Below are 27,947 nucleotides of genomic sequence, written 5' to 3' on the forward strand. Positions count from 1 at the left end.
TTTAGATGAATGTTTTTCTGTCATGATGAGGCAATTTGTCTTTCTGATACTATTTCAGATGAGGATGCTGAAGTGGTCTTTCTACATTATTTCTGATGCTGTGTGCACAGATATGGTTTTGCTCTGGGTTAATGAAATGCAAAATTAGAGACTTCACTTACAGGTATAGTACTTTCCTCGCCAAACCTAGATTTTTGGAAATTGTTTAAACGTAGAATGCTGGATGTTCTTCAGTTTTTCAAAATAATCCTTCCTTGCTAAATCTTGCTTTCTTCGTCCGTAATTTCAATCACCTATAGTATTAAAATGAAATAGTTAATACATGTACATTTCCAAAAATATAATTTACTAGCCAAATTAATGCAGAATTTGGAATATGTTGAGCTGTTTTTCCAGACAGAGCGTAGAATGGTAGCATGAGAGTACTTGGATGTAGGAGGGAGGATTTGTAGAATTTTCAACATTTTATTAAGCTCACAAAGGATACATGTACCCTATGGAGTTGTAACATAGAATCCCAAAGGCAGATATTAAAGTCATATGGACTGGTACCAAACAGATAATATAAAAATATATACTATTAATTAATTTGTAATGCAGATTTCTGGGACGGGAATGACTCCCCCACGGACAACAGGTGTATTCCCCTGCCCCGAGTTACCACCTACTTGTATCTGGCATCCTGACTTGAGTAAATCTATTGTGTGCTGCGAGGACTATGCCTAGACCAATCCCTCAAATATGGTCCAGAGTATGAATCAAGGGCAATGAAATGAAGGCGTACTTTCATGTGTTCATTTTATTCCACCTGATTATCAGTTGTTAGGTTTTTCTGCACCTGGATTTACTGGGTGCAGAAAACCAGGACACAATTTTTTTCCAGACAGAAAAATTAGACTGCAAAGACGCATAAGACTCTGGGTGCAGCAGAAGCAGCCAAGACTTATGCTGTGTTTTTTTACTAACTGGGGTAAACACACAATTCTTCCCTCTGTTGGTGTTCACAGTCATTATCGGCCTGTGATTCGCCATTGAGTGCAAAGCGTACAGAGTAGAGCTGAGGGGCCGAGCTGAGGAGGAGTTGACGAGCAAGCGGAGCGGAGCCTGGGACGACTGCCCGCGTTTGTTTTATGACCCGTTCCCGCTCCCGAAGGTTTCTTCCGCTTCATCTGCGTCCTGTTATACGGGCGCTTTAAGTTCTACGGATCTGCTGTGGGGGCAGGAACGGCCGCTGCCGGCACCGCGGCCGCTGCAGAGGTCAAAGGAGCCTTTGCCTGCGGTGCTGCTGGTGCGGCGGCTGTAGCAGGGCACAGAGGAGAACAGAGGAGCACAGAGGAGCCTTGGCCTGCCGCCTGATTTTACGTATTTACTAAGAATTGAGCAGAGCAGACAGAGCTGAGCCGAGGAGTGGAGGGAAGTGCCTACATCTGCCGTCTGTAGTGGGACTGGCTCTGGATCCCGCTCTTGCTCCTGAACGATTGCCAGCATTCTACCTTGTACTCTTGTCAGCGATGAATAGCAACGAACAAGCAATGAACAGTGAGTGGTGAGTGACAAGTGGCAAGAGGTGTGTGGCGTGTGGCGAGTAGCTAAGATTGATCGGTCCCTAAGTCGCTGAGCCATTGAAGTCTGTAATAAGTCTGTAATACAAAATCTGAGAAATTATGGAAAGAGGAAAGTAACAATAGACTTAGACCCTCTTGAAGCACCCCTCGGCCCCTGAATTACTCCGCATGCCTAGACTACAGCCCTACCCGGTGCCCGGATGTTAATCAATCGGTTAATTAATTAATTAATTAAGTAACCAGCAGTACCGGCAGATTCTGTACGGAGGTGTGCTTTTTGGGTGTTTTCCCCTGGAGGTGTTTGGTGGTGTTTTTGTCCTATGGTCTTGTCACTGGCCCGTTTGATTCTCTGAAAGGAGCAAGACTTCTTCACCTTAGAGGGTGTATTATGAGCTCAGGAAAGGAGCAGCCACCTTTCCCTCCTATCAAAAGGAAAAGAAAAATACAACAAACACCAATATTTGTTACGTTTAAAATAAAACAGGCAGGTGACATATAGTCCTTTAAATCATCTAAGGTCCATACATTTGAGAAACTGGGAAAGTCGCTGTCAAAGTTTGATTTTATGAAAGATCCAACTGATGCTATGCTAACATTGCTAACTAACTCATGTGATCTTCAAACTCCAATTAAACCACTGAGTAGAACAAATATTATATCCCCTAAGCAAGGAGTAAGTTAACCAGGCCACCCTGAGCCTAAAGCTGAAGTCGAACGAATGTCAAATTGAACTAAGGACCAAGTCAACCATTGGGGTCAAATAACGGACATAGAGATGTTAACTATTCCACTTACTGGTCGTTCACAACAAAAGGACCCAAAATGCATTTCGGGCCCTCAATGGGATAGGACCGGACTACTTACGCAAGAGATTAGTATTATCCCACTCAGTCCGATCTTTGCGGTCCAACAATCTGCGCCTCATTGTTGTCCCTCGGTTCCGTCGCTCCAGAATGGGCGGCAGAGCCTTTGCAGTTATGACGGCTAAATTATGGAATAGCCTCCCCTTAGATCTCAGATTTGCTTCCTCTGAAACACTCTTTCGTAGCCGTCTCAAAAGTTGGATATTTTCATTGTCATAGGTTCAACTCCCTTTCTAGCTTACAGTCTCAGCGCCGGGACACCCCCTTTGGGGGTAGCCGCGCGCTCTACAAGTTCCATAATAAATAAATGCACAAATCTAACATTGGGAGATACTCAGCAATTACTACCAACTTAGGCAGCCAATGCCAATAGAAGTGCAAGTAAAAATCAGAAAAGCTAACGGTATAGGGGAACCATCTAATTTGGGCCAAATAAATCAATCAGACCAAGAAGCTGCAAATGAACTAAATAGTGGGGTGACAATCATAAGGGAAGCCAATACCCCACTGAAATCGGATCTTACTCTGTCTAAAATAAATTCAGTTCAAAAACAGCACCAGCCGAAATGTAATCAAAATAAAGGATCTCAAATTAATAAGGATGAATACACCAGCAACCCAGAAACTCTGCAGCGTTGGAGTACTCCGTATCAAAAAGACGGTTTGAATAGTAGTCCACAATTCTTTCATGACGAGGAACATGATTTTCAAGGACCGCTAAAAGAGGAGTATAAGGACCTACCATTCATAAATGGGCAACACCATTGCCTAGGTACTTAGGTACCAGGAAGTGGGAACGCGGGAGCAATATGGGATTTATTCTTCAAAACCTCGCAATTAACTCTGGAAGCTTTAACATATCAGTCCAACAAAAAGGAGGTCCAAATAGATCTCTTGAGCACTACGGCATCCTCTGTTGCCGGAACTGAGCAGAAGATAACACCACAAAATAATCTAATAGTAAGGGCACAATCTCAGCCAATATCTACGTATGCAGAGTGTAGTTGTGCCCCACTAATTAAACTGGATACCATTCCGGATATTTTAAAAACAATAATTGACGATGTAAAAGGGAATTTTCCTGATGCAGGAATTCAACCCATCAAGACCGACTGCCCCTCTAAAGATACAATAAAATGTAAAAACAAGTTGTTGTTAAAGAAGAAATAGATGATAAAACAAAAGATCAAGAAGTGATAAACCTATGCTCGACACAATCAACAATGACAGACGCAGCTCCGGAAGTTCATTTATCAAAAAGACAGAGGAAAAAACAACAGAAAGCAAGAAATAAAGCTTCTAAAAGTATTTTTAAAAACTAATGCATCAGATATAGTGAGATTGAACACTAGAAACAACCATGACTAAACATCATATTGTGAAGGTAAGGGTAAACAAATGTCTCCAACAAAACCCTTCTACCCTCTATTTAATAAGGATCTATCGGAGGTACAAGCAGTTATGAAAAATAAATGCTTAAACAAGCAAGCTGATAGTATAAAAATGAGAGAGAATGGGAACATTCAGTCCATAGAAAAGCTGCAAGTGGAGGAATGTAATAAACAGGTGGAGAATAAGCCATCACAATTGGAAACAAATAGAGCAAAGAGTGAGAGTATCAGAGGGGATGAAACGAATAGAGATTTGTTAAAAACCTGGAAGGATATTAAATTACCACAAGATCTGGGAACCGAAACAAAGCAGTTACATAAACATCGACAATCATGGTCTCAAACTGTTAGTAATCATAATGGAAGGTTAATTGAGCATGCTCAAGGTGAAAATAGCCTGGAAACAATTAAATTAAATAACCCAGATCAAAAAGGAGTGGTGCAGGTAATTTTTGCGATGGAATATAAATCTAGGGGTAATAATGATATCTTGACTCGTGGGAACATATTAAAATTGTGTAATGCAGTACCCTCATTAAAGGAAATTAAATGTACCGACATAGAATCAATTGAATTCCTCACAATCAAGAATAATCACGAATCGATATTAGTAATTTGGACATCTTCTACTGCCACACAGCCTTATTATGCAAGAACATAATCGCTTTCAGGACTTGGGAATAAAAATAACAACTCCCCTGCAACGTCCTTTTGTTTCAACAAAATTAAAAAATCATAACCAAATGAGAACCGAGAATAATAAGAAATACTCAATATTAAAAAAAAACATAGGTATGACCAACGGGCATCTTTTAAAATCATTAGAGGAAAAAATAGGAGACCTATTATTTGACACTGTCAAATTAGGTTGGCTAACAGCAGCCCTCCATAATGTCAGGCAGGATTGACATCTACAATCTGAAGTTCCTTTAAGGGGGCCAACAATTATGAATGAAAGGCTCAGATTATGTTCGTGGAATATAAATGGGGTTCAAGCAAAGATTCAGAATAACCAACTAGCTACTTTGTGCTGTTTTCAAATCATTTGTTTACAAGAGACTTGGGCTTTAGTTCCTTTTAGATTGGAAGGGTATAGTGTTATTACTCATTAGCTAAGAGAACAAGTAACTATGGCAGACCTTGTGGGGGTTTGGCTATTTTTATATCAACTGAGCTAAAAATGGAAAGTGAAATGGACGTCCCAAATCAAAAGGATTATCTAATTGTCAAAATATGATACAAAGAACAAAATATAATTAAATCTCTTGTAGTAATCAACGTATATAATTACGAAGAACAATGGCGACCAATTTGATAATTATGATATTGCAGCAACTGGACAATGACATTCAACCTGAGATTATTATTACCGGTGATTATAACATGAATATGCTATGGTCTTACGATAGAGATGTTGAAATACAATGGCAAAATTACTTATGGTCAATTCCATAAGTAATTTTGCCATATCCAATGTTGATTTTCATCAACAATGGATATGAGGGATCATCTATCAAAAAGATAGAGGAAAAAACAACGGAAAGCAAGAAATAAAGCTTCTAAAAGTATAAAAAATACAAATGCATCAGGTATAGTGAGATTGAACACTGGAAACAATCATGACCAAATATCATATTGTGAAGGTGAGGGTAAACAAATGTCTCCAACAAAACCCTTTTACCCTCTATTTAATAAGGATCTATCGGAGGTACAAGCAGTTATGAAAAATAATTGCCTAAACAATCAAGCTGCTAGTACAAAAATGATAGAGAATGGGAAAATTCAGTCCTTAGAAATGCTGCAAGTGGAAATAAGCCATCACAATTGGAAACAAATAGAGCAAAGAGGGAGAGTATCAGAGGGGATGAAACGAATAGAGATTTTGTTAAAAACCTGGAAGCATATTAAATTGCCACAAGATCTGGGAACCGAAACGAAGCAGTTACATAAACATCGACAATCATTGTCTCAAACTGTTAGTAATCATAATGGAAGGTTAATTGAGCATGCTCAAGGTGAAAATAGCCTGCAACAAATTAAATTAAATAACCCAGATCAAAAAGAAGGAGTGATGCAGGTAATTTTTGTGATGAAATATAAATCTAGGGGTAATAATGAAACAACTTGCAAACATCCGGACCCAACGCAAGATGGCAGGATTATGCAAAGCATGTGCATCTACAGCATACATGCCTGAGGATTAATGGCCCCAAATCCCTGCCGTGGTATCTTGTCATGTTGTGGCTGAGTGTGCCATGTGATGTGCAGGCTATAGTGCTTGGTGTGATTTGGTCATTTTTGACAAGGTGGAGTGCTGAATGGTTTGGCAAATTTTGATTTTCTTTGTTTTTGGGATTGTGTGATATAGTGCAGTACCTACCGTATGATGTAAATAAATTACATTGCTAATATACCATAAGGATGTGGGGTGAGTGCTATTAGGGCCGAAGCCTTGCTGATTATATGCAGAATAACAGGTCTGGGAGGTCACTACTGACTAGAGCAGATTAGCAGCTGCACAGGTGTTGGGCATTGATCCTATTGAGGATAATATGTGACGGGCACTGGTGACTGGAGCTGGCTAGCAACAACGCTGGCCTCTGTTATTTATTACAAGCAGTGTAACAAACATGTCAATATTGACTGAAACTGGTTGGCAGTAGAGTTGACCTCTGGTTTTGAATATTTGCAGGATTTAAGGTACAGGGGTCACTACTGACTGGAGTTACTTAGCAGGATAATAGGTCTCAGGGAGCCAATACTGACTGAAGCTGGTTAGTATGATCACTAGTCCCAAGGTGCTACTAAAGACTCAAGTTGGCTAGAATGATAACAGGTCCCAGGGGCCAGTACTAACAGGAGCTGGCTAGTAGGCTTACATACAGGTCCAAGGGGCCACTACTGACTGGAGCTAGCTAAAAGAATAACAGTCCCAAGGATGGTGGGGTGCGAGTGGCACCAGTGACCGGGGTTGGCTAGAAGCATTGACAACATTTGCTATTGATTAAATACAGGATTCCAGGTCACAGGAGGCACTGCTGAACACAGCTGGATAGCAGCAGTGGTGGCCACTGGGAAGAAGGAATTGAGAAAACATAACTGGATATACTGGTTTCTTCAATACCGATAATTGTTTACACATCATACACATCAATGCCACAACCTGCATTGATATATTACATTACCAAATTACAATATTCTTATATTAATTTGATGTGTCTGTTTGCCTTAATATGCCTGCAAAGTTATATGATTCTATTAGGGCCCAGAACCATTTTATTTAGTGATGTCCAACTGCACACTTCCCTGTATCTTGTAGTAAATTGAATATTGACAAACAGAAGTGTTATTTTCAGAAACAGTGAATTCTGCAGCTTGCCTGTGTATCTTTTATCTGCACCTTACGGACTCCTCACATTCCTCTCGAGAGAAGATCCTGCCTCCTACTCATTAGTTTCATTTCAGTAACTGTTTCTATCACGTGTTCATGTTTCATTGACTTGTATTAGGAGAAAAGTGTATAAAAATACTTTGTGTAGCATTAGCATTATATACTCCAACTTGCTTTAGGGTGGATGCTCTCGTCCATTGCAAAGACAATTGTTTGCTTGGCCTTTTGCTATTTTTGCATTAAATGTACGATAGATTTGTTGGCCTCCAAGTGTGTTGTGTTTTATTTTACATATCATAAAAGATGACGAGGAAAATGACAGTCCAGTATACACATTCTTCTTATAATTCAACTCACAGTATGCTGTACTAGAGGTTCAGTCCCACAGAAATAATCTCTAACTGAACGCCCTAGGAAGCATGTGCTTTTCAAACCAGTTGCCTTCTGATACGGTGTCCTCGCTATTGGATAAGTCAGTTTGTCCTGAATTTTAGGAGGGTTACTTATCTAGTGCACTCTGTTAAACAGTGCTCACCTGTGGTAGTAAGATGTTAATAGGCACCTAATCACCTATGCACAGTGCAGGGCTTTGAGTTACAGAGCTCCTCACGCGGTGGAGAAGATTAGGTCACATTTACCCATTTTCCCATATTTGGTCCTGATGAAATGCCAACAGATTGCTCCACAAGGCATGAAAAATGTTGACCTGAAGTATAGACTCCAGCTTACCAGCAGGTCCATAGGTGATCGACACATTCACACAGTGATAGGTGCCATTAGTTCCTCAATTTCTCTGCCATTATTTTTAATCTTAACATGGACTAGTATGATCACATTAACTATATTGCGGCAACTGGTCGATAGCTGATCTTATATTCAGACTTTCACCAATCTCACATCTTATGACACAACATCCTCTGTCCTACTATGCTCATCCGGCATACTTTATAAAAGATGTCCGACAAAATGCCCTCTTGTGGTGCCCGCAAGGCATTGTAGCGCCTGCCTGGTGAGGAGTATAGCCCAATGATGAAGCATGTCACCTGCAGGTGAGTGAACGCAACTTGTCTTAAAAGCACATGCTTCCTAGGGTGTCTGCATTCAGTTACAGATAATGACTCTGGGACTGAACCTCCGGAACAGTTGTAAAGATGACGCTGAAGCAGGAGGTTAACATCCAGGATTTATTCAGGAGAAGAGAGCCGTCCAGCCAGAGGGAAAGACACAGCAGCTGCAACTGCCAAACAGGGAACACTGGGGAGGAATCATCAGCACATAGAACTATTAAGTATGACATCACGTGGAATGGCTGACAGTGCAGATCACCACACACCTCCCCCCTTTTATTAAAGCAAAAAAAAACAATCAGAAAACACAGAACAATTGTAATAAAACAATTCAAATGAAATCACGATATTTGCTAGGCCTAACAGTTGGTTTTAAACTTTTCCTAGGACCACTGTTACCATTCACATCAGAACTTTTCATTAAATCATCATTGGAATTGACATCAGACGGAAAAACAGTTACACGAGAAGGATCTCTGGCTACACGAGAAGTGCTCCACCAGTTGCCATTAGACAATTTGACCGCATTCTTGCGAACCTCTACAACTTGTTGCGAATCAAGAAATTTTGAGAAACCTTTCTTAACTGTAACAGGATTTTTAATCCTGACCCAATCACCAGCACGAATACTTTGAGAGGACTTTTTGCTTAAATCCACATTGTTGGGTAGTAAACTGGAAGATTTTTTGTTAGCACATTCCAAGGCTTTTTCCAAATCACAGCCCCGGTGAAGACTTTTAACCATCCAAAATGGGAAAGCTCGAGAACAAGCTTTTCTCCCTCTCATTAACTCAAAGGGAGAGAAACCTGTGGCAACATGGGGAGAAATCCGATAAGACCAAATAAGATCTTTCACAGCTTGAAAAATACAATTATTTGACCTGAAAGCAGCTTGCACACACTCAACAATAACTCTATTAAATCTCTCGGCTTTGCCATTACTCTGGGGATGATACAATGGGGTCCTGGTATGTTTAATACAGCAATTGTTTAGAAAAACCCCCATTTCTTTTGAAATAAATTGCACTCCGTTATCTGTGAGGATTTCTTCCGGACAACCCTCCCTCAAGAATATTATGCTTAGACAATCAATGACACTTTTAGAATTGGGCACATTAATGGGTTCAACTTCAACCCACCTAGAAAGATGATCAACAAGAACTAGAAAATATTTGGAAGTATTGGGAAGCACATGAAATGGACCCAGAAAGTCTAGACCAATTTTTTGCCAAGCTCTAATGGGTGGAGGAACGATAGAGTCACAAACTCCTTCTAAGACAAGAACTTTGTCACTGGTATTGCAGCGTGTACACAGTTTGATAGCTTCTACAATTTGATTGTCCATTTTTGGCCACCAAAAGTTCGATCTGACATTTCTCTTGGTGATGGTGGCTCCTAGATGCCCAGAATGTGCATCAGCAATAATTTTCTCACGATAGATAGCAGGAGGAATGAACTTGTCACCCCTAACAATTTTGCCATTTTCCAAAGAAAGTTCTGGGTTAATCTTCCAATAAATTTGAAGTTCGTGAGATAGAGATTTTTCTTTAGGCCACCCCTTTTTAATGAATAAAATTACATCCTTGAGAACGGTATCATTTTCAACAGCTTTGATCCAATCATCCTCAGCGAAGGAAATGAAATTCTGAGAAATGTTGGCTACAAAACATTCCTCTATTTCAGTTTCCCAATCACTTTCATCAGGTTCATGTATAGGCAACCTGGACAAACAGTCTGCTCGTTTGTTTTTCCCACCAGGTATGTAAATAGTTTTAAAGTTAAACTCTAACAATTTAGTGGAAAGTCTAGCCAATCGTGCTGTAGTGCGATTGACATTTCTGCCTGATAAAATATCGACAAGAGGTCGATGGTCAGTTTGAAGGATGAAGGGTCTACCCCACAAATAAGATTTAAACTTTTCAACACTCCAAACACAAGCGAGAAGTTCCTTCTCTATTACTGAGTATTTTCTTTCAACAGGACGGAGAGTCCTGGAAGCAAACCCTACAGTGAATTCTTTACCATAATGTAGTTGAGAGAGAACAGCTCCTAGGCCGTATTCACAAGCATCAACAGTAACGACAGTTTCCCTGTTACCATTAAAAGGTTGCAGAGCAGGAGCATTGGTAATATGTTTTTTAATAAGCTGAAAACCTTTTTCACACTCGTCAGACCAGTTGAAAGTGGCACCCTTTTTAAGTAGGAGTCTAAAGCATTCGGTAGTCTTGGCATAGTCTCGCATGAATTTAGAGTAGAACTCACAGAGACCAAGAAAGGACAAAAGTTGTTCCTTATTGGAGGGAGCAGGAGCTTCAATGATGCTTTTGATCAGACCTGATCTGGGCTTGATGCCACATTCAGAGATGCTATGACCAAGATACTCTACTTCTCTGGTTTTGAAAACACACTTGCTCTTTTGTAGAGTTACACCTCTTTGTTCTAGAATGTTAAAAACTTGGTCAATGACTTTATCATGTTCATTCTCAGTTTGGGTGAACATGAGAATATCGTCTTGAAAGACGACAACATTAGAGAGTTCCTTAAACATTTCAGACATGATACGCTGAAAAACAGCGGCGGCAGAAGCCAATCCAAAAGGAAGGCGTCGAAATTGGAATACACCATCTGGTGTTACAAAGGCAGTGAGATGGCGTGAGTGGGGATGTAACTCAATTTGGTGGTATGCTGCTTTCAAATCGAGTTTGGAAAACCAAGTGGATGAACCAACCTTTGCTATCAAATCCTCAATGCGAGGAAGGGGAAAACCATCAACCCAGATAGCTCCATTAAGACTGCGCAAATCCACACACATGCGAAGGTCACCAGACCTTTTTCTAGCAAGAACAATGGGAGAAAGCCATAATGTGGATTCTACTTTTTCAATAATTCCTTGTTCGCATAATGACATTAGGCGTTTGGATAAATCTTCTCTGATACTAAGTGGAACGTTTCTAAGTTTGTGCTTGACTGGGGATATGCCATCTTTAACTTTGATAAAATGTTGAAAATCGGTGATTTTACCAAGACGATCTTCGAAGACTTTTTTATATTTGTGCTCTAACAACTTGTTATCTTCAATATTGGAAATACAAAAACCTCCTCTAAAGAGGTCGGAGACCTAGTTGGTGTGTATGGTTACTGCCAATTATGTCAGTGTGTACCAAGAAATTAAGAAAGAAAAATTTATTTCTATAGTCCCCTCACTCACCGGGGTTTCCCCACGGTGACATGCTTCATCATTGGGGCTTCCCAATTTCTCTACGAAAAAGGGGCGTGCTGCGACAAAACGGACTACGCAGGAGCACTTTTTACGTGAAAGGCTATGTGTGGTGTAAGGTGTAGTGATGGTGGAGTGGGTGTGGGTTTAAAAATACCGTGCTAGTGGGCCTCAACAATTTATTTTGCTCCTAGTCTGGTATATTAAAAACGGGGGTTGACACTGCTATCTGGCCTTGAACTAGGGCTAGATCAGTGTTCTATGGTCAACATGTTTCAAGCTCCCCAAGCTTTTCATCAGGACCATACAGGGTTGTGTGCCAATCACGTTACCACCTTTTCACAGAACCTTTTTAATCTTCACAAGTTTGGAAAGCCTGCACGCACCATTATGGTGCCCAAGGCACACCATTGCCCTAGACGAAGTGAGCTGCATGTGTGAACCCCTACTCCTTTGAGGGGGTATGTTTGCCACTAATCAGTGTCATTCTCTTTTTCAGAAATACGAGTAGGATACAAATCGTATGTATGCAAAACGCATGTTTAAATAATTACAGCGTTTAGTATGATCACTATATTTTTTTTTAAAAACCCTAATATTGGGATATAGGAGTGGAAAATACAGGGCTGGACCCTGTATGGTCCTGATGAAAAGCTTGGGGAGCTTGAAACATGTTGACCATAGAACACTGATCTAGCCCTAGTTCAAGGCCAGATAGCAGTGTCAACCCCCGTCAACTCACTACACCTTACACCACACATAGCCTTTCACGTAAAAAGTGCTCCTGCGTAGTCCGTTTTGTCGCAGCACGCCCCTTTTTTGTAGAGAAATTAGGAAGCCCCAATGATGAAGCATGTCACCGTGGGGAAACCCCGGTGAGTGAGGGGACTATAGAAAGAAATTTTTCTTTCTTAATTTCTTGGTACACACTGACATAATTGGCAGTAACCATACACACCAACTAGGTCTCCGACCTCTTTAGAGGAGGTTTTTGTATTTCTAATACTGTTTGGAGGCCGACCTAGTTTGGTTTAACCTCCTTCCCTCCCTCCTATGTTCTTCTCTATCTTCAATATTGCACACCGGGACAGAAGATGAAGATCTAGAACAGGGAAAATTGCATCCTTCTATAAAAACAGGGTTGGGTAAACCAGGTTTAATGGTGACACCAAATTCTGCTTGATGTATAAGGCCTAGAACATTAATGCCACGTTTGGCAACATAAACTTTCCCTTTGATAGATTTGCCAAATATAGAAATTTCAGCCCAGAAATAGCCTAAAAGATTAATTCTGCTCCCTTCAAAAGCTATTGTGAGAACATCTGGAGGAAGTAGACATTTATCATGCCAAAAATGAGAATTTTTGTCGTGGGAAATAATAGTGATGCGAGCACCAGTGTCTACCAGTAGTTGAACATGATGCTTTTCAATGGTAGTGTCAACTTCTGGATCAGGAACATGAAAGGTGCGACTAACATCATCATTATCTTTCACAACAACCACATACTCTTGAGTGGTAACATCACCTTCAGGACATTCAGTTGACTGTTCAAGAGTGTTTGAATCAGAAGAAGAATCATATTCGTTCAAGACACAACGTACACCACCTCTTCTACCTCTCATGCAAACTCTTGAAAAATGACCATGTTTACCACATTGAGTGCATTGTTGGTTGGCAGCTGGACAATTCTTAAAGTTAGACACATGGTAAGAAGAACCACATCTAAAACAAAAAGTATTTTGGCTGAATTGTCTGCTGGGCATGAAAGGTCTTCTGGTACTAGTGTTTCCCATTCTTCTAAAATAACCACGTGAGTCACGAGGAATAAAATTGGGAGTCTTAATAGGTGCGGATGCTGTACTAGAAATAGAAGTATTAGAAAGAGAAATTTCTAATTGTTTGGAATCTTCTAAGGATGTCTCTATACTCTTGGCTATATCAATAGCCTTATCTAAAGAAGGATCTTTGCAGGATAATAGTTTCCCTTGAATTTGTTTACAAGAACAACGAGCAATAAGCTGATCTCTGATAAGTTGAGAAGTGAAGTTGTCAAATTTGCATTTGGAAGCAAGTATTTTTAAGGCAGTAACGAAAGTGTCAATACTCTCTTCAGGTTTTTGAACTCTGGTGAAGAATTTGTAACGATGTACGACCATGTTCTTGGTTTTGACAAAGTACTTGTCTAATTTGGCAATGGCTGTGTCGAATTCATCTGGAGTCTCACCAGTAGGTGGAACATAAGGAGGTAGATGATCGAAAACGTTCTGGCCCTCTACACCGAGATGGTAGTACATCAAATTTTTTTTTCTTTCTGCACGAAATCTGAGTCCATCAATTGCACCCAGATAGGCCATGAAAGATCGTAACCAAAGTTTCCACTCAAGGGGAGGATCTCCAGGAGTCTGAAGAAATGGAGCTCGAGGAGTAACACTTTGCATTGTGATATTTTCAATTTTTACTTTTTGTAAAGAAGTATATGCGAATAAAATAAAAGTAAAGAAAAGCTGTTGTAAATATGCAAAAGTAAAAAAATTGTTGTAAATATGCAGACTCAAATTTTGTAAATAAAGAAAATGTGTTAAAAACAACACCAAATATTTTGATGTGAATAAATGATGCACACGTTAACGAGTAAACACTGTACACTTTGGCTTGTAAATGTTGTGCACTTAAGTGTGCAAATGCTGTGCACGTCAGCGTGCAAATGTTGTGCACTTCAGCGTGCAAATGCTGTGCACGTCAGCGTCGGTAACAAAGTATTAGTATTGGTTGTGCGCATCAGCGCAAAAACACAGTTTTGTAATAATGCTTATGTTGTATGTGTAAGTATTGGCTGTGCGCATCAGCGCGAAAACATAGTTTGTATTTAAGCAGGTTTGTTATTTATTATTGGAAAGTATCAGTTCAACAGCTGTGTGCATCAGCGGTGATAAATTGGCTGTGCACTGTAGAAAAAACGAAGATTTGGAGCTTTTATGACGTGCTACAGCTGTGGTTTGCAGCAACAAGAATCCTACGCCGAAGGTAAAGCCTCTGTGACGTTGTAACCAGGAAGAGGACGCCAATTGGTCTAGCGTGTTGAGCTCGTTGTTAAGGTGACTGGCGTGGTTGGCGCGCGTGAGACAGATGACGTTTGACAGTGAGAATTCTGTCACGTCATCATTCTGTGGCGCAGTTCAGAGGAGAAGGAACAAGCTGACAAGCTGTGTTGTGTCGAGGAAGCACGCACAAGCTGGTAACGCTCAAGAAGCACACGCGGCGCTGGGGAGGCAGAGGCGAAGGTAGAATCTCATTAAAAAAAACGGAAGATTCTTGAAAGTCTGTAGGGACTGTGAAGCCGAGTATAGGCAGGAAATATATCTGAATGTACGAGGCAGGGCTCACAGTTTGTTAGCGCGTGGGAACGCTTTTATCAGATAAGGTCAATTAAAAGATTCTTGTGGCTGCGACGGCTCTCGAGTGCAGGGGTAAAAGTAATATGTAAATGTACTCACACGAGGCAGAGTAGAAAGTAAGATATCCAGAATTTCACAGCGCTGTGTGAAATGAAGTTGGTTGAAGTGGTGTCTTGGATTTTACAGCGCTTTGAAAAATAGAGTTGAAGTGACAGCTGAGAATCAGCTGCCCATCCTCCGTCGCCAGTGTAAAGATGACGCTGAAGCAGGAGGTTAACATCCAGGATTTATTCAGGAGAAGAGAGCCGTCCAGCCAGAGGGAAAGACACAGCAGCTGCAACTGCCAAACAGGGAACACTGGGGAGGAATCATCAGCACATAGAACTATTAAGTATGACATCACGTGGAATGGCTGACAGTGCAGATCACCACAACAGTATACTGTGATTTGATTGTGTTTTATTTCAACAAATGTACATAGCAGATATTGGCGCTTGCTTGTTTCACAAAAATTATCGGATACCTGCCTCAGAGACCACTTCTTACTGACGACAATGGGGTTATCATGTTGCTGCTACAAGCTCCTTACCTGTGCGAGTTATCGGGAATGATGCAGGGGCAGACCCAAACCAGCCACACATGGAGATCAATGACAAATACTGAAGATTTAACAGAGCTTCCAAGCTGGTGACCATTACTTAATTGATACTGAAAATAAAAGACACGTTTTTAGTATTCAGGTGACTCATGACCATAAAAAACAAAGGTTATAAATCAATATTGTCTCAAATACTTAAAAAATGGAACTGGATGTGCTGAATCAGATGTTGCCCCAGGTCATGCATGACACCTTCCGCCAATATTGCTTATAGGACTTGTAGTTTTGTTTTTCTCATTAAAAGGATAGGCTCTAAAGTCCCAGTGTTCTAAGCGATGTTGGTGAAAATCAGAGGCCTGAGTGAGGGTGAAGCATGACACTGCTCTGCTTAGCAGTGAGATGAATGACAGTTCTCCAGCCCTTCCATTATTTGATCTATAGAGGCTGTCGGCCATTCATATTTTTTTGCAGCGACAAAGAAACTTTTATTGCAGCTTGTGCCAACTGAAGAGATAAAACCCCTGGACGTGTTTAATTAACTACTGACAAACATGAACAACCAAGAACATGAGTTTCTGGAAAACTATCAAGCACCCAATCAGAATCAGTCGCCCTTCACACCCAGGAATTCTTGAGGCTTTGGAGAGGGTGAATTGTACTACATCGACTCAAAGCTCACTTCTCAGGGATGTACTGAAATGTCAGCCTCATGGCACACTTAGCCAGCTCTTCACCTCCTCCTCCTCAAACTGTTGACCAGCTATCAGGGCAAACGAGCCTGCAGCAAAGCATCGCTGGCTTGGTTCGACACCGGACCGGACCAACTCCATACTCCTCCAAGTCAGCAAGCACTCTGGTCGAGCCAGTCCTAACCCCACATGAATGTTCCCCATCACAACTGTTTTAATGGTACTAAGTTATGTTTCTGCCAAATGTACGAGTCAAAAAATGAAAGGCTTTACATGAAGTGCTGAAAGAGAAATCATTAGTTTTTCAATATTTCTGAGTCTGCCACAGTACACAGGAGCATTGTACCTCTACAGCAGCAAATCATGCATGTGCCCTGTAGAAAGCACGTTTGAATGAAACATGTAAGGCATTGCAGCCAAAGATCTGTGGTGCAACATCATAGCAGAGTACAAGATAACTTGTGTTATTATTCCAGCAGAAAGAAATGCCATTCCTAATGGTTACGTCATTTTAAAGACAGTGCCAGGAAAATGTGTGGTCAGTGTTGTTCTTCTGCCTGTTAAAAGACTATCTCCATAAATGTGTCAGGAAATAAAATACTATGAGAAATCCTATTCTATGGCAGGGTGCTGCCTGCCACTATATTGCAGGTTACTTCCAACATAATCTGATTTTTACAAACATACTTCAGGGTGCTGCCAGCTATCGGGTCTGCACACAGCAGTCTGGAGCCACTCAGGAAGGAGGTAAGCTCTTCATTTCATCTTAAGCCCTTAGGTTACAGTCACAGCCTGATGGGTCCGGAGAACTTTATCCTCGCTCTAACTATACCGAGCAGATGGACTTAGCCCAACATAGGCTGTGTTGTGCGCTGGGTGATGCCTGGCATCTTATTATCGTTGGCGGGAGAATGAAGCTCTGATAGGAGCTGCTACAAGAAGAGCAGAGAAACAGGACCACAGATCGCCACAGAGCGACAACTGCCCAGAAGCTGAAGAAAGAACTCTGGAACAACAAACCTCCTACACCCTGGAGATTCTCCAGGATAAGCAAATGATGGTAATGAAATGCAAACTGCAGCATTAAGGTCACACACTACAACATCATTCCCTTTAAACCAAAGGTAACAGCCTACAAGAAAAAACTAAACAAAAAGCAACAAAACTATAAAATGCATTTCCAAATGCTGCAAAAAAGAAACAGTTAATACAAATGAACAATATTAAACTTTGTTGGTACCTTAGTAATGTGCTTACTTCTAAGCTTCACTCCATCTGCAGCAATAACGCTCTGAAAGGAGAAATTACTGCTGTGAGCCTCAGAGTCTTTAGTGTTACTGGTCTCAGTCACGAAGACTATGGTGTTGGAAGATAACTTTCTCTTATTTGGCTTTATAGTTCCACCAGTCACGGCATTGCTTTTAGCAGACACGCTACTGTCGGCAGCATCATAACTTCAGGCAGACCAGCAATTCGGATATCACCACTCATATTGGGTGAATATTCAACAAGTATGGTCTCGGCTTACCAAGTAGAACAAAATAATTGGGTCTCATAACCATACTCAGAGCCGCGCCTACTATTAAAGTATGCAAATCTACAATGATTGGCGAAAATGCGCTGCAATTTTATCTGTGGAGCACTACTAACAAGCATTTGCAATGCAATAGGTCTTGCCTTTGTGAACTTATAAGTGTTTAGCCAGAGATATTCTGCTCTGGGAAGCACGCTCTTGCAAAGTTACACTGGCTGCCCATCAAAGAGCGCATCCTTTTCAAAGCTATGTGCTTCGCCCATCAAATTGCCCAAGGGAAAGGACCACCCTACCTAAAAAAGCTTCTAGCTATCCATCGCCCCAAACGTAATCTGAGGTCCTTGGGGAGCATGGTGTTCTCAGTGCCCCGTATCTTTAAAGCAAGAATGGGAGGCCGTTCATTTTGCTATCTGGCGGCCACTCACTGGAACAAACTCCCCTTAGAATTGCGTATGGAACCCTCCGAAAGGAGGTTTCGCCTGAGGCTAAAAACACATCTCTTCCCCAGAAGTTAGGAGATGGCGCTTAGCTGTCCAGTTTAATTGTTCTTTTGGTGGGCTTGTTTTTAGAATGGAATGTATCCACAGCGCGGGGACACACTGTCTTGAGTGTAACCATGCGCTTTATAAATGGTTTTATTATTATTATTGTTATTTTAGATATTGACTTTACCTATGTCTGTACAGCACAGCTTAAAGAAGTTTGCAGCATCCTGAAAAGTTATAAAAAAGAAGCATCAGAAGCATTTTTGTTACCTTAGATATGACCAAAAAACATTATGTACAACTAAACGACCATATTGCTCTGTCCAACGCCCTGAGGGATATCGCTGCCTCTGACTTGTGGGAGTGCTGTGATCGTTCGTCTTGCCCCCTGGTCTCCAGCCCACTTCTCGCGGCCCCCGCTCCGCGGGCGCCGCTCGAGAGAGGAGACATTGCTGCAAAGAGACTCACCCCGGACCCCTGCGGGACTGCGAGGACCAGCGGGCAGTGCGTGGCTCAATCTGCCGCAGCTGGTCCTCTTCCCGCCCACACCTCCCGGATCAACTAAAGCGCCGTGCAGACCTCACTTCGGCGGATTGCTCTGTCCAACGCGCTGGGGGATATCGCTGCCTCTGACTTGTGGGAGTGCTGTGCTCGTTCGTCTTGCCCCCTGGTCTCCAGCCCACTTCTCGCGGCCCCAGCTCCGCGGGCGCTGCTCGAGAGAGGAGACATTGCTGCAAAGAGACTCACCCCGGACCCCTGCGGGACTGCGAGGACCAGCGGGCGGTGCGTGGCTCAATCTGCCGCAGCTGGTCCACTTCCCGCCCACACCTCCCGGATCAACTAAAGCGCCGTGCAGACCTCACTTCGGCGGATTGCTCTGTCCAACGAGCTGAGGGATATCTCTGCCTCTGACTTGTGGGAGTGATGTGCTCGTTCGTCTTGCCCCCTGGTCTCCAGCCCACTTCTCGCGGGCGCCGCTCGAGAGAGGAGACATTGCTGCAAAGAAACTCACCCCGGACCCCTGCGGGACTGCGAGGACCAGTGGGCAGTGCGTGGCTCAATCTGCCGCAGCTGGTCCTCTTCCTGCCCACACCTCCCGGATCAACTAAAGTGCTGTGCAGACCTCACTTCGGCGGATTGCTCTGTCCAATGCGCTGAGGGATTTCGCTGCCTCTGACTTGTGGGAGTGCTGTGCTCGTTCGTCTTGCCCCCTGGTCTCCAGCCCACTTCTCGCGGCCCCCGCTCCGCGGGAGCCGCTCGAGAGAGGAGACATTGCTGCAAAGAGACTCACCCCGGACCCCTGCGGGACTGCGAGGACCAGCAAACAGTGCGTGGCTCAATCTGCTGCAGCTGGTCCTCTTCCTGCCCACACCTCCTAATCTGATTTCATTGTCCAGAGCCTCGCGCACGCGGGACGCGGGCGGGCAAGCCGGGCTAAGCCAGGGCAAAGGGCGGGCCCTCTTAGGCCCTCACAGGCCGGAGGAGGCCGGGCTGGGCCCCCCCCTTTGATGTGCTATCCACGGCGAAGATTGACTGACTGTTAGAATGCGTACTTGTTTCCAGTAACCAGATCCATCTACGCTTTTACATGGTATATTTGACTAACTGAGTATTGTGTAATGTGTGTTTACAGCTTGGTCTGCGATTATATTATAGCTTAAGTGTGTTTTGGCTAGGTATCCACAGCATTAAGTTGGCATAATGACCTCACCTGCCCCCATAGTAACATCCTCAGTGGGTGGAGGAGAAAAACAAGGGACATTAGAAAATTATTTCATCAGGGCTGCTACAGGAAATGATAGGGACATCGAGTTCAAGTTCAAGTTCAAGTTCAGAAATTTATATAGCGCACTACTCACCCAGAGGGTCTCAAGGCGCTTGGGGGCGGGTGTTTTTACTTATCGAATATCCAAGTTTTTAGTTGCTTTCTGAAGGAGAGGTGGTTCTGAGTAAGGCGGAGGTGGGTGGGGAGAGAATTCCAGGTCTTGGCCGCTAAGTAGGAGAAGGATCTTCCCCCCATGGTGGATCTGTGGATGCGCGGAATTGCGGCGAGGGCTTGGTTGGCTGATCGTAGTTGGCGGGTGGGGGTGTAGAAGGACAGTCGCGTGTTGAGGCATTCGGGTCCTAGGTCGTAGAGGGCTTTGTGTGCGTGGGTGAGGAGACGGAACGTTATTCTCTTGTTGACGGGGAGCCAGTGGAGATCTTTCAGGTGACCGGAAATGTGAGCTTGACGAGGGATGTCCAATATGAGTCTGGCTGAGGCGTTTTGGATGCGTTGAAGTTTTTTCTGTAGTTTGGTTATGGTTCCGGCGTAAAGGGTGTTTCCGTAATCCAGTTGGTTGGTGAGCAGTGCGTGGGTGTCTTTCTTGTTTCTGTGGGGATCCAACGGAAGACTTTTTTGAGCATGCGTAGGATGTTAAAGCAGGATGACGAAACTGCATTGGCTTGTCTGGTCATCGAGAGGGAGGAGTCCAGGATGAAGCCCAGGTTACGTGCGTGATTCGTAGGTTTGGGTGCGGTACCCAGGGCTGGTGGCCACCAAGAGTCATCCCAGGCAGAGGGCGATGAGCCTAAGATGAGGACTTCTGTTTTTTCCGAGTTTAGTTTTAGACGGCTGTACTTCATCCACTCGGCTACTTCTTTCATTCCTTCATGTAGGTTGGTTTTGGCGGTGTTTGGGTCTTTGGTGAGAGAGAGGATCAGCTGGGTGTCGTCTGCGTAGGAGATGATGTTGAGGTTGTGTTGGCGCGCGATGGATGCGAGGGGACTCCTGTATACGTTGAAGAGGGTGGGACTGAGTGATGATCCTTGTGGTACGCCGCAGATGACTTCGGTGGCCTCTGATCTAAAAGGGGGGAGGCGGACTCTCTGCGTTCTTCTGGCGAGGAACGAGATGATCCAGTCCAATGCGTTTCCTTGTATTCCGACGTTGCTGAGGCGTTGTATGAGGGTGCTATGACAGACTGTGTCGAAGGCTGCGGAGAGGTCAAGTAGGATGAGGGCAGCTGTTTCTCCATTGTCCAGAAGTGTTCGAATGTCGTCTGTTGCTGCGATGAGGGCGGTTTCGGTGCTGTGTCTGGCTCGGAAGCCGGACTGTGAGGGGTCGAGGGATTTGTTGGATTCGAGGAAGGCGGCGAGTTGGCTGTTGACGGCTTTCTCAATGACTTTGGCAGGGAATGGGAGGAGCGAGATGGGGCGGTAGTTCTTGAGTTCAGTGGGGTCTGCTGTGGGTTTCTTCAGAAGGGCGCTGAGTTTGGCATGTTTCCAGCTTTCCGGGAAGGTAGCGGAGTTGAAGGAACAGTTGATGACATCGCGGAGATGGGGTGCGATGATCGAGTCTGCTTTGTTGAAAATGTGGTGGGGATATCAGTCGGTTGGCGATCCTGAGTGGATGGAGTTCATCAGGCGGATGGTGTCTTCGGTGGTGATTGGGTTCCAGGCGTAAAGGTTGTTAGAGTGCGGTGTTGGTTCGGGGGTGGGTGAAGTGGGCTGGTCTTCGGACTGGTTTTTGAAGCTGGTATGTATGTCGGCGATTTTGTTGTGGAAGAATGAGGTTAGAGAGTCGCAGAGGTCTTGGGAGGGAGTGATGTAGTTGGTGCCGGCTGTGGGGTTGGTAAATTCTTTGACGATGTTGAATAGTTCCTTGCTGTTTTGGCGTTGTTGTCAAGTCGAGCCTTGAATGCTGATTTCTTGGTGGATCAGATGAGTTGGTGGTGTTTGCGGGTGGCGTTCTTGAAGGAGGCCAGGTTGTCAGTGGTTGGATTTTTTCTCCAGGCTTTCTCGAGGGTACGACAGAGCTTCTTGGATTTCTTAATGTCGTTGTTGAACCATGGGGCTTTTTTGCTACCTTGCTTGATTTGATGGTATTTCAAGGGTGCTAGTTCGTCGGCGCTGTGGGTGATCCATTGTGTGATGTTGGTGGCAGCTTCGTTTGGGTCCGATGATTTGGCAGGAGGGTTTTGGTGAAGCGATGTGAAGAGTTGGTCGGTGGTAATTTTGTTCCAGTTTCTTCGGGGGATAGGTTGTGGGGGGTTGTGGGTCGTGGTCTTTTTGTAGTTGAAGTGAACGCAGCTGTGGTCCGTCCAATGGAGAGCTGTGGTGTGATGGAAGGAGATGTGTTTGCTGGAGGTGAAGATAGGGTCGAGCGTGTGTCCGGCAAAGGTGGGTGGGGGTGTCAACAAGTTGTTTGAGTCCGAGATTGGCCCGGTTGTCCAGAAGGGTGGTGGTGCTGCTGTCGTTTTTCTTTTCCAGGTGGAAGTTGAGGTCTCCCAGTAGGATGTAGTTCTCGGAGGGGAGGGCATGTGGGCTGATGAAGTCAGTGATGTCTTCGCTGAATTGTGTGCGGGGTCCTGGTGGTCTGTAGATGAGGGTGCCTCTGAGGGTGGTCTTGGGGTCGGTGTGGATCTGGAAGTGAAAGTGTTCGGCGGTAGCAAGGAAGTCGTCGGAATTGGTCGTGATGCGGATGGTGTTTTTATGGACGATGGCGATGCCTCCTCCTGTTTGGTTGATGCGGTCCTTTCGGATGATCTTGTAGCCGTCCGGGATGGCTATGGCGATGTCGGACGCTGATGAGGCGTTCATTCAGGTTTCTGTGAGGAAGGCAACGTCTGGAGATGTGGTGTCGATTAGGTTCCAGAGTTCGATGGAGTATCTGTGGACCGAGCGGGTGTTGAGCAGGATGCAGTTTAGGTGGTTGGTGTTGGAGCTCAGTTTGCAGTTTGTGGATTTGGTGTGGGTTCTGGAGCAGTCGAATTTGCAGGAGAGGCAGGTGAAGGGTCCGTGGGTGTGTCCTGGGGCAGCTTGGTAGCATGGAGGTGTGCGGCCGGGGTTAAGGGCTGAGAGGGTTGCGGCGTCGTATGTGATGCGGCGGAATGGATTTTGTGGGGACCAGGGGGTCTGGCGCTGGGCATGGTCCGGGCGCGGACAGGCGCAGACGGGCTTACCTTTGGCGCACCTTCGGCACGCATGGGGCGCGACCGCTGCGCGTGAACGCTGCGCGCGAAAGTATCTGTCATATGTGCATTGTGGAGGGGGGAGGGGCGAGGGAGGAGCAGCTGGGAGGCGGGAGTGGGGTGGAGAGCCGGGCTGGGAGGACCAACAACAACAAACAAAATGGCAGCAAGCCCAAAAGCGATACAGGACGAGATTGGGGCACAACCTGGAATCGCTAATAAATAAATGGCCAGTGGCACCGGTACAATCAGGTACAAATAGTTCTAGCAGGCAAAGCGAGCAGTGCACAATTTAGCAGTTAATGCCGAGCAGTCTATCACTATAGCGCTACGATCACAATATCATGAGGCACAATCAATAATTATAGTGAGCAGAGCGGGCAGTGCGCAATTTGACTAAGGCAATGAATTAGTCAGTCAGAAGCGCTACGATACCACTTCTAGCAGCAGGGAGCAGCGTGGAGAGCGACCGCTTCTGATCTATGCAGGACGGTCACAGCGTTAATGCAATCGGGTCGAGCCTTAACTTTAGTGGGAGGGAGGAGCAGCTGGGAGGCGGGAGTGGGGTGGAGAGCCGGGCTGGGAGGACCAACAACAACAAACAAAATGGCAGCAAGCCCAAAAGCGATACAGGACGAGATTGGGGCACAACCTGGAATCGCTAATAAATAAATGGCCAGTGGCGCCGGTACAATCAGGTACAAATAGTTCTAGCAGGCAAAGCGAGCAGTGCACAATTTAGCAGTTAATGCCGAGCAGTCTATCACTATAGCGCTACGATCACAATATCATGAGGCACAATCAATAATTATAGTGAGCAGAGCTGGCAGTGCGCAATTCGACTAAGGCAATGAATTAGTCAGGCAGAAGCGCTACGATACCACTTCTAGCAGCAGGGAGCAGTGTGGGGAGCGACCGCTTCTGATCTAGGCAGGACGGTCACAGCGTTTATGAAATCGGGTCGAGCCTTAACTTTAGTGGGAGGGAGGAGCAGCTGGGAGGCGGGAGTGGGGTGGAGAGCCGGGCTGGGAGGACCAACAACAACAAACAAAATGGCAGCAAGCCCAAAAGCGATACAGGACAAGATTGGGGCACAACCTGGAATCGCTAATAAATAAATGGCCAGTGGCGCCGGTACAATCAGGTACAAATAGTTCTAGCAGGCAAAGCGAGCAGTGCACAATTTAGCAGTTAATGCCGAGCAGTCTATCACTATAGCGCTACGATCACAATATCATGAGGCACAATCAATAATTATAGTGAGCAGAGCTGGCAGTGCGCAATTCGACTAAGGCAATGAATTAGTCAGGCAGAAGCGCTACGATACCACTTCTAGCAGCAGGGAGCAGTGTGGGGAGCGACCGCTTCCGATCTAGGCAGGACGGTCACAGCGTTAATGCAATCGGGTCGAGCCTTAACTTTACATCGCACTCACTGAACGACGGGCCAAGAGACGTCGCTCCGTTGAGCTAATTAAGAACAAACGTTCATCTCTGGGCCCGCTACAGCTAGCCATGTCTCCGCTTCCCAGTATGTATTGCGAAAGTGAGGGTCCTGATACATCGCTTGGAGATAGCATTCCATTACATAACCCCTCCTCCTGATCTAAATAATGACATGCTCATAAATCTCTCTGTCTCTTCAGGTAGCATGACGCGAGAGGCAGAAGCCGTGGTAGATATAACGTTACCATTGGTAGAGACTGCTAAAAAACGTAATAAACCTTCAAAAACCCCACGACCACAAGGTCCTCCCCCGAAAAGAAGGAGAAAGGTGGGTAGTAGATCACAGAGAAACAAAATCAGTCTCATTGATTTTGCCAAATCTATGAGCTCCTCACCTAATGCAATTACATTACCCGCACCAGCTATTGAATCACCCTTCCCATTACTAGATCCATCCGGTATTGATTTAATGGGAAGCATTGAAAAACTGGTCAGATCTCTCACATTGCCTTTAGTAGAGAGACTACAAAAAATAGCCCAACAGCTGGGGAACTTAGAACAGGCAATCGATGAAATCAAAGAAGGAATTAAGGGTGTTCCAGTGCCCCCACTAGTGTCCACAATTACCGTACCACCCCCAAACGTTATTGATCAAATGGTGGCTAAAACTATAAACCAAATTAACCCCAAAACCCCAAAACCAACGCCCTCCAAAACATCACGGCTAAAGGCGAAAAATAGTGATGAAGTGGCTCAGGTGGGTGGAAAACCTAATCCCCCTGGAAATCTTCAAAAACCTACCGGCCATGAAGATTCTGTGAGGCCATCCTTTCCTAAGAGGCACAACGTGGACCTGCCTCCGGAAGCAGCTCCACTTTTGGTGGTCCTTACTGGAGTCCCGGTTTTGGAGGATGGTAAAGATGGTAAGAATGAAAACCAAAACCAGTTAAAAAATAAAGTCATATTTTGGCTCAGGAAGAACCGACCGCTTCCTCCTAACGTGAATGGTGAAATTCTATACGTCAGGCGCCTTCCCTGGCTGGGTCCTAGTATAAAGAATATTACGGGAGACATCATTATAATACATTTTAGAGATATAAGGGCAGTCAGAAATATCTTAGATTGGTTTCCTCCCAATGGCAGTAATGAAATCACAGCCCGTGATTTGACTTACTTTAATCCCAGAAATCTGATAACCCCTGCTATTAATCCCAGGCCGCTGGTCTATCATCAGGATGATTACATTAGACCCTTATTCCAATGTGAGGTTGATCGCTTTAGGCCTCAATTTAATCATCGAGATGATCACCTCAGACCTCTATCCCAACACCAGGATGCCTGCTTTAGGTCCTTACCCTTACATCAGATCGATCACTATAGACCTTCATTCCAATATCAGAATGATCACTTCAAGCCCCCAGGTAATCATTATCCCTCACTATGGAATAATTTTCCTACTCAGGAATGCAGTTTTAATCATCAACTGACTACAAGACCCTTTCTGATCCCCACCCAGAATCGATTTAACATTCTGTCAGGAATAGATGATATAGAATGACTAACAACCACCCCAACTTCTTTGGATAATTTTAATTTACGCCCCCTAGACAAGCTGACCGTACCCCAAAAGGTCTCCTTATCTGAGGACTACTGTGGCAGCTTTTCTCCCTCCAGCGATCTTCCAAACAAGGCCCTGGAAAATAGTATCTTGACTGAAGGGCCTTGGAACCTAATACAAGATCCCTCTCTGTTGTCTCAAGGTCAAACTGCGGGGACTCAAATCCATTCCAAACAACCGTATCTTCCTCCCAACGTACTATTATCTAGTAGTTTGACCCTTTCTATCATAATCTGGAACATAGCAGGCCTGCGTCCTAAAGTCGACCAACTCAGCTGGCTAGAAATAATTAGAAATCATAATATAGTATGCTGCCAGGAAACATGGTCAGTAACTGCTATCCATCTTCAGGGGTACAGATTGTATCACTCAAGTGCACGTCCTTCCCTTTTTGGTAGACCCAAGGGAGGATTATCAGTATATGTATCTAATACCCTCCCATTTAAGGAAATTGTAGAAATAAAAACTGAAGAGAACTATCAGATACTTAAACTCTCAGTGAATCAAGGGCATACATATTTTCTGGTAAATTTCTATAACAATCTGTCACCACCTGATTTTGTGAAAGTCCTAAATAGGATAACCTCTGTTTTAGATGAGCACCGGAATAAATGTTCCTCTTTGCCTTTTAAATTGATATGGGATGGCGATTTTAATATTACTTTATGTAAAGAACATAATAATCCAAATTGTGGTATTGTAGATGAGGGTGGGAGACCTCTAACACATTTCGCACACTCCAGTGCTGGGATCGTTCTAAATGAAAAGTTCTTTACCCTAGGACTGGGGTACGCGAATGAATTAGTTGAACCTCCAATTGACTTCTCCCCCACCTTTCACGCTAGGGGCTGTAACAGCATACGAAAAGCTCTAATTGTATCTTAAAATTGCTTAAAAGCACCAGAAATGTAAGGGCACTAACGAGACATAATCTCACCCCCACCATGCAGATTATGCAAAATTGGTATTGACCACACCAGGTTGACAGGTGATGGCAGTTGGTGGGAGCAGTTGCCACTTTAGGAAGTAACAGGATGTTATTTAATTGCGTGAGGGGGAGCCCTGTGATTACTCTGCTGTGTCTCTCCCTGCACATAGAAACTGGATCTCAGCAGCCAGTTAACTCATTTTCTGTAGTTTTAGTAAGTTGTTTAAGTTAGGGGTGGGTGCTCTGGTGTCTGGATGGTTTGGGCAGAGTGGGCAGGTTTTCAGTTTGCCCATGTGTGACATTTATAGGCTTTCAGGGTATTTATGAGTAAAATGTCAGTGGTTTATGTTTGACACTTTCTAAATCATTAAAGATAGCTCAATAGTTTTTTTCTTGCATTTTCCGTTTTCATAACTTCTTCTTGTAACCGGCCCTTGTCATAACCCATTGCCTCCAGTGCAAAGTAAGAACGCTTTTGGCAGAAGCTTTCACCAAGATTCATTTCCTTTACAGACCCAAAATGTGTTCACATTCTTGATGGCTGCAGAAGCAGTTACTCTTTTAAAGCACTAGCAGGGCCACTTATGAAGACAGAAGATAACTCAATTCTGATGATGATGTCATTAGACAAAGAACGTGTAATATACCTGTAACAGATGCCCACGGCTGCTCTCTGGACAGGATCATTCTTAACCTCCTGGCCCCAGGGTGGCAGCTGTCCCCGCCGGAGCTGCAGCAGGGCTCTGGTTTGGGCCTCTCAGCTCCTGGTCCCAGGGTGGCAGCTGTCCCCGCCGGAGCTGCAGCGGGG

At 44.2% G+C, this 27,947-nt stretch overlaps 1 long non-coding RNA gene across 1 annotated transcript; it reads right to left on the minus strand.

Annotated features, from left to right (window-relative positions):
* LOC144805781 (uncharacterized) lies at positions 1-27,885 on the minus strand. The gene is made up of 3 exons (XR_013605596.1): positions 27,787-27,885; positions 15,480-15,598; positions 1-293 (listed from the first exon to the last, which is right to left on the minus strand). It is a non-coding gene; the product is annotated as an uncharacterized LOC144805781 (long non-coding RNA).
* Between the last annotated feature and the right edge of the window lie 62 nt (positions 27,886-27,947).

The sequence above is a fragment of the Lissotriton helveticus genome, assembly GCF_964261635.1.
Source record: "Lissotriton helveticus chromosome 1_1 unlocalized genomic scaffold, aLisHel1.1 SUPER_1_unloc_24, whole genome shotgun sequence".
Lineage (NCBI taxonomy): Eukaryota > Metazoa > Chordata > Amphibia > Caudata > Salamandridae > Lissotriton > Lissotriton helveticus.